The following is a 7,843-nucleotide window of genomic DNA, read 5'->3' as shown; positions in this document are numbered from 1 at the left end:
CTTTCTGTCTCTATAGATATGCCTGTTCTACCCATTTTACATCACTGAATTCCGGCAACATGTGGCCAGTATCTGGCTTCACTTCGCATCATGTTTTCAAGGGCTGTCCATGTTAGCCAGGGGTGGTAGCTCACGCCTGCAATCCCATCACTTTGGGGGGCCCAGGTGGGAACACCACTAGAGGCCAGGAGTTTGAGACCAGCCTGGGCAACATAGCAAGACCCGTCTCCACCCACACACCTAAAATGAGCTGACACAGTTGCACCTGTAGTCCTAGTTACTCAGGAGGCTGAGGCAGGAGGATCACTTGGACCTGGGAGGTCCAGGCTGCAATGAGCTATGGTCACACCACTGCAATCCTGTTGGGATGACAGAACAAGACCTTGTCTCTACTTTTTTTTTTTTTTTGAGATGGAGTCTTGCTCTGTCACCCAGGCTAGAGTGCAGTGGCGTGATCTTGGCTCACTGCAACTCTGCCTCCTGGGTTCAATCAATTCCCTGCCTCAGCTTCCTGAGTAGCTGGGATTACAAGTGCCCACCACCACACCTGGATAATTTTTGCATTTTTAGTAGAGATGGGGTTTCACCATGTTGGTCAAGCTGGTCTTGAACTCCTGACCTCAAGTGATCCACCCGCCTCTGCCTCCCAAAGTGCTGGGATTACAGGCATGAAACACCACGCCCAGCCCTTGCCTCTATTTTTAAAATAAAATAAAAGGTGCATCCGTGTTGACCTGTGATATTTTCTGTCTGTATCGGCCTCATGCCTGCCCCTCCCCTCTAGAATACCAGCAACCCAAGGGCTCAGTGATCTCCTGCACCCAAGACGATGCCTAATGCAGAGAAGGGGCTCAATCTATATTGGTGGAATGAATGAATGAATGAATGATGGCGTTGGAGAGGCTTTTCACAAGACTCCCCTATATCCCAGCACCCTCTGCAAGACTGAAGCCCACCCCAATTCAAACCCACACAAAATCCACCCCCACTTCTGGGTCACCCTCCCTGCATCTTCAACTCCTAGATGGACTCCACCTCTCTCTCTCCAACCTCCCAGAGCTCCGAGTCACTTTGTCTCTGTTGGGACCCTCTCGGTTATCCCCAGGAGGACCATCTCACAGGACCCTGTCAGGCACCCTCAGGGGCAGCATGTGGATTCTGCTCACTTTTGCATCCTGAACATGCCAGGGTTCAGATGGTAGATTCTCCTAACAACAGCACGGTGTGTGGAGTGAATGCTTTGAAGGATCTTCCAGCCTGAAAGAGGCTTCTCTTCCCTCTTCTGGTGCCTGGAATCCACCACAGCATCAGTCTGCAGGAAGTGTGGTGTCCCTGGAAGCCCCTACCTGGGGACGATGAGGAGGAGCTCCTTGCCCAGCCCCTGGAGCCGGGAGTGTGTGGGTGGGCAGAGCACAGGCGTGCTCTTGCTCCCTTGAGCCCCAGGAGGCAGCCACAGCAGGCACTGCCCTTGTCCCCATGCTACAGGTTGGGAAACTGAGGCTTATATGTCAAGGAGGGTTGCAAGCCTAGTGACTTGCCTGAGGCGCCCGCTGCTGCTTCGTGGAGGAGCCCAGAGTCAACCCCAAGGGCCTCTGACTTCAAACCCCACTGTCTTCATTCCACACCATTTTGGGGGCCACGTTTAGGCCCTGGCCCACCTATGTTAGATTCTTCGAGGGAACTGAGTTGTGAAGTAGACTCCCAGGCCCCAGCCAGGAGATTCTGTTTCAGTGGATCTGGGTAGGGCCTGGGACTCCAACTTTGGAACCAGCTTCCGAGCTGATCCTGATGTTTTCTGAGCTGGGAGGCCCCTGGGTCTGCAGCCTGCTGCTTGTAAGGGTCTGAGACGAGAGCTCAGGACTCGGGAGTTTTAGAATCAGGAGTGGCCTGGTGTCTGCGTCCTGAAGGTGCCCTGCTTGATGGAGACTCGGGCTCCTGCCTCTGCCCCCCTTCCTATGTGGGGGCTGCTGCCAGCGAGCACGGCTTTGCTGGTAAAGTCTTTATCGGGAATGTCGCCTAATGCATTCATATCAAACAATAGCTCCTCATACATCATCCCTGCCAGAGGCCACCTCTGCTAAGACAGGCACAGTCCATTACCCTGACGGGTGCAGGCCGTGCACAAAACAGATAACAGGTCCCAGCCGTGCAGGGTGACGTGGGGTGGGGAGTTGTCACAGGCCCCCAGCGAGCACCTAGGGGGCCCTGGGCAGCTGCCACCCCAGCAGTCGGGACATGGGATGTCTGAGGTCCTAACCTCATGGGGCAGTAGATTGGATGTTGGTGGACAGCCGGGCTCTGCCTCCTCCGGGAAGCAAGCCAACCTCTCTGAACCTCTTTCCCCCATGTGTCAAAGGGGCTTAGGAGTAGGACCTGCGTCACAGAGGGCTGCTTGCGGGGCTTGAGACAGGAGACTGGTAAAGTGTCAGGCAGATGCCCAGGGAAGAGAAGACATCTGATAAACGTGACTCCACCAACCATTTTATTACCGGGGTCCCATCGACGGCGGCCTGCCCCTGTCCAGGGACAGCCTTCAGAAAGATAATGGTCTTCGTTATCTCCAGGCTCCTGCGGGCATGGAGGGACAATTCTCACTCCCTCCTGACTGCTGTGTCCCCAGAAGTACAGCCTGAGACAAGGACTGGAGAGCAAGTCATTTATTTTGGAGATGAAGCTCATGCCAGTCGGAGATGGGGAAAGGGAGGCAGGAGGAGGGGTAGCGGAGACAGACCGTGTGATAAAGCTGGACAATTGCTGTGGGCCACCCGGGTGCTGTCCCCTGGGCCACAGTGTAGGACACACACTTCAAGGGGCTGGGGGCTGGAGAGCTGATGGAACATCTCCCATCACCATTGGGACTGCTCCAGGGGACAGTCATTCTCGAACACCTCCGGCTCCACATATAGGTGGCAAGGCAGGCTTGGGAGAAAGCCCTCGGGCAGGGAATTGTAGCTGCCGGTAGCTAGAGGCTGGGCTCGCGTGCACCCACGCGGTAAGGATGAATTGTGTTCCTCTAAATTCATATATGAAAATCCCAGTCCCCACAACCTCAGAATGTGACTGCACTTGGAGACAGGGCCTTTACACTGGTAATTAAGGTAAAATGAGGTCATTGGGGGTGAGCTCTAACCTAACATGACTGCTGTCCTCACAAGAAGAGGTGATTAGGACCCAGGCACACAAAGGGAAAAGCCTGGTTGAAGACACCAGGAGGCAGCCAGCTACAAGCCAAGGAGGGATCTCAGAAGAAATCATCCCCCCGATGCTTGAGTTTAGACTTCCAGCCTCCGGAACTGTGAGTGAGTCAGCTTCTGTTGATGAAGCCACCCAGGCGATGGCATTTTGTTTTGGCAGCCTAAGCAATGAACACAGGCACTGCCACCTCCTCCTCTCTCATTCCTGGCCATTCACCCTTCTTACTGGCAAAGAGTCAAGTCCTGCTCTCGATCCAGCCGCCACCACCCTGTCTGGATGCCTTAAGCTTCCCCAGTCCTCTTCTGCCTCAAGATCTTGGCCTTTGCAATTCCCTCCACCTGGAATGCTGTAACCCCAGATCTTCATTTCTTCATTCTTTCTGTCTCTGCTCACTGGTCCTCTCTGTGCAGAGGTCCTTCCTGACCCCTTTATCCTTCTCTTTCCCCTCAGCCTGTTGTCTTTTCTTCCATGCACTGCACTGGTCCTGCCTCACTTGTTTGTTTACTGCCATCTCCCTCCACTGAAATGCAGGTTTGTGATGGCTAAAGCCTTACCTGTCTTCAGGTAAGGCTCAACACCCAGAAGTGTGCCTCCATTAGAGTAGGGATCAGCAAATTTGGGGAGAGTCAACATGAGTTCAAGAGTGGACCCTGACCACCCAACTCCCCATGCAGTCAGCTCTTGAGAGTGTTTCAAAGCTGTTTGCATTTCCTCCTTCCCTTCAGCCCAGTTCTGGCACATAGTAGGTGCTCAATAAATCATTGAAAAGGAAGAACGAGGTCTGTGGGGGCAGCTGTCTTTATTCATCTGTATGCCTGCTGGGTTTTCCTTTGCTTTTCATCCAGAAAGTTTAAAGCTATGGACGTGCTTTAAACTCACAGATTTTCCCCTCTCCACATCTGCCAGGAGGAGGTCAACAGCTGAGTGCCTGGGAGGCCAGGAAGCATGGTACCCTGCCACTCAGGACCAGAAAGCACAAAAGGCAGCTGGATCCCACTCAAGGAGTAAGGGGAAGAGTCACTGAGGACCACAGTGAAAACCAGGGAGATTTTGCTGATGCCAGAAGCAGTGGGGGGTTGGCGACATAGGTGCCCTGGTAAGGGAGGAGGAGATCTCTGTTCCTGCTGGTCCCACGAGCCACACGAAGCAATTTTTAGCAGGCGCTCACTGGATCTTCACCCCAGCTCTGTGAGACAGCCTGGGGCAGTGGTTAAAGTGGAAACTCCGAGCTCTATCTCCTAAGTTCAAATCCTAGCCCCACAACTCGAAGGCTGTGTCTTTGGGGAAATGTATAAAGCTCTCTGGGCCTGTCTACTTTAGTCTGGGAAATGGGTGATGGTGACCATTTCAGACAGTCGTTACAAGGACCGAAGGTAAAACCCGATGCTTTGAGTCTGAACCCAATTAGAATTGGTTCCCCAGAATTCCCGGTTCACATCGCACGTGACTTTGTTCTGCGTGTCATCGAATACTTTGTACTCCGTCTTAGATCTTGTGGCAGGGCGTTTACTGCGTCCGAAGCCCTTGAACAGTGCTATGTCAGTGGCAGCTGTGATTATTATTAATCTCATTTTAAAGATGACAAACCAGTGTCTGAGCCGGCAGTTGGCAGAAGCCCATGGGCACTTTGGTGGCCACGAGGCCTGAGGACAGGGGTGGATTTAGACATGTCAGCCCATGCCAGGGGCTGTTGGCTGATCCAGAGGGGCAGCAGCTTCATTGCCTGCTCTGATCTCAATCAGCCAAGTCAAGTGAAGGAAAAACATGATTGCAAGCCGGGGCTCTATCCGCTGCCCTGTGGACAGCCGTGCTGGGCTGGGTCTCTTCCCTTCGGGCCCAGAGGCTGAGAGTCAGATGGCCGCCATCCACTCAAATCCACCAGAAAAGCACACCTGCAGCAGGCAGGGACAGAGATTGGGTTTGGGGGTTGCATGGTGGCCAGGAGAGTAGGGAGTGGGCCGGGCACTCTGTGGCACGTGATTAAAGACCTCAGTAATTGTGTCTGACAGGGACTCATCCCCAGGGCTGGACAGGAGGGGGATCCCAAAGCCCAGATGTGGCCCAGGGTCAGAGGCTGGCGGGGGGTGGGGAGCACCCCCTTGTAGCTCCTGAGCAGCAAGTCCTGTTGTTCTAGAAGATGGTACCATACATCACTCGACACGCCTCTCCATGGGACCAGCCTGGCTGACAGCAGCCATTTATCTGAATGTCATTGGCAGTAAACTGGTGCGGGGGAGGGCGGTGAGGAGGGAGGGGACTGGGGACCAAGCAGGGAGAGGAGGGGATCCTTGGGAATTTCCCAGAGGCCAGTCCACAGCCACAGGCTTGGGTGAGCTGAGCAGGCAGGGCAGTGATAAGGCTGCCGTGGGGAGATGGCAGCGCTGTCCATGGTGCCAAACGCCACCTTCTTTCTCACCGGGGACACTGGTGGCGGAGGTGGAGGTGAACTCGGTGCTAGCCTGGAAGTCAGGAGGGAGTTGGGACCAGCTCCCATGGAGAGGCACTCTGGCAGGGGAGGAGGTGCCTGTCATAGACCCTCATGGTTATGGGCATGGAATTTGGACTTTGGCACCATAATCCTGTTGTCTTCTTTCATTTAAAGAATATGAGCCAGGCTCGATGGCTCATGCCTCTAATCCCGGCACTTTGGGAGGCCGAGGCAGGTGGATCACTTGAGGTCAGGAGTTCAAGACCAGCCTGGCCAAGATGGTGAAACCCTGTCTCTACTAAAAATACAAAAATTAGCCAGGTGTGGTGGTGCACGCCTATAATCCCAGCTACTTGGGAGGCTGAGGCAAGAGAATCACTTGAACCCGGGAGGCAGAGGTTGCAGTGAGCCAAGATTGCACCACTGCACTCCAGCCTGGGTGACAGAATGAGACTCCATCTCAAAAAAATAAAAATAAAGAATATGGCTAGGCACAGTGGCTCACGCCTCTAATCCCAGCACTTTGGGAGGTCTAGATGGATGGGCTGCTGGAGCTCAGGAGCTGGAGACCAGCCTGTCCAACATGGCGAGACCCCATCTCTACCAAAAATACAAAAAATTAGCTGGGCATAGTAGCACATGTGCATAGTCCCAGCTATTCAGGAGACTGAGTCAGGAGGTTAGTTTGAGCCCAGGAAGTGGAGGTCGCAGTGAGGCAAGATTGTGCCACTGCCCTCCAGCCTAGGTGACAGAGAGAGACCCTGTCTCAAAAAAAGAAAAAAAGAATGCACAATCTAAAGTAAGCATTTCACCACTGGCTGTGTGACCCAGGGCAAATGACTTCACTTCTCTGATCCTCAGTTTGCTCATCTGTAAATGAGGGTAATAATCATAGCTGCTCTACTGGATCATGGGAGGATTCAGGGAGCTAATGAGCAGTGCCTGGCTCATAGTAAGTGCTCGGTAAGTCTTAGCTGGTGTTATTGTCATTATTAATGCTATGAAGCTCTGATAAGCAATACCAGGGGGAGCCGGGCTTCATTTAGAGAGCCAGGGAAGACCCGATTAAAGCCTGCATGGGGGAGGGTATAAAGCATTCCAGGCAAAAGAGATGGCACAGAGGCCCCGAGGCAGGAAGGGGCAGGACACCATCCAACAGCTAAAAGGAAGCCAGAGGGGCTGGGCAAAGCCCCAAGCCTCAGTTTCTTAATGTGTTAACTCAGCATACTAGTAGGACCTATTTCCTTCGAGGTTTGAGGGTTAAGTGAGACTGTGTTTAAAGTTTCCAGCATAAGGCGAGGTGTGGTGGCTCTTGTTTGTCATCCCAGCACTTTGGGAGGCTGAGGAGAGCAGATTGCTTGAGTTCAGGAGTCTGAGACCAGCCTGGGCAACATGGCAAAGGCTTGTCTCTACAAAACATTTTAAAAATTAGCTAGGTGTGGTGGTGCACACCTGTAGTCCCAGTTACTCGGAGGCTGAGGTAGGAGGATCACTTGAGCCCCCAGCGTTAGAGGCTGCGGTGAGCCATGATGGTGCCACTGCACTCCAGCCTGGGTGACAAAGTGCGACCCTGTCTCAAAACAAACAGAAAAACACAGGGTGAGTCAAAGAAAGCATGTTTATGGCCTAAATTTGTCATGCATTCAGTAAGTGTTCAATAAATGAGGCCCCTTTCCCTTGGGAAGTGTCTCTCCACCTCTAATCTCCAGAGCCACTCCCTCCTCTGTCTCTCTGCCTCTACCTCCCTGCTTGGAGTTCAGACCTTCCTAGGCTAGGCTGGGACGCTGGGACCTGAGACCTAGATCCCTCCAGTTTAAGAAGAAGCTGAGTCTCGCCCAAATCTAAGCACCACCCTCCATCCCTCCTCCTACCTGCCTGGGGACCCAGGATCACAAAGCACACAGGTGGCTGGTGTGGGGAGGTACGTGTTACCAGCCTTGTCACCACTGCTGCCACTGTACCCTCCTCCTGTCTGTGGCATCAGAAAACCCTAGGAGCCAGGTGACAGAATTCCCCAGGGTCTGCGCCTGCTTCAGGGATGGTGGCTGTGACTCAGAGGTGCGACCAGGTTCAGCTGATGGCAGATGCTCCAGTGAAATAGGCAGAAAAGAAGGCCAGAGCCAGAGGCGGCCTTGGAGGTCAGCCCAACAGTGTTCAGTGGGGAAACTGAGGCCCAGGTGATGGAAGGTCACATAGCAAGGTGCTGGGACCCAAGTCTGC

Source organism: Aotus nancymaae, unplaced genomic scaffold (assembly GCF_030222135.1).
Source record: "Aotus nancymaae isolate 86718 unplaced genomic scaffold, 86718_ANA_hifiasm-v0.15.2.pri h1tg000021l, whole genome shotgun sequence".
NCBI lineage: Eukaryota > Metazoa > Chordata > Mammalia > Primates > Aotidae > Aotus > Aotus nancymaae.
This window is presented reverse-complemented; position numbering follows the sequence as displayed.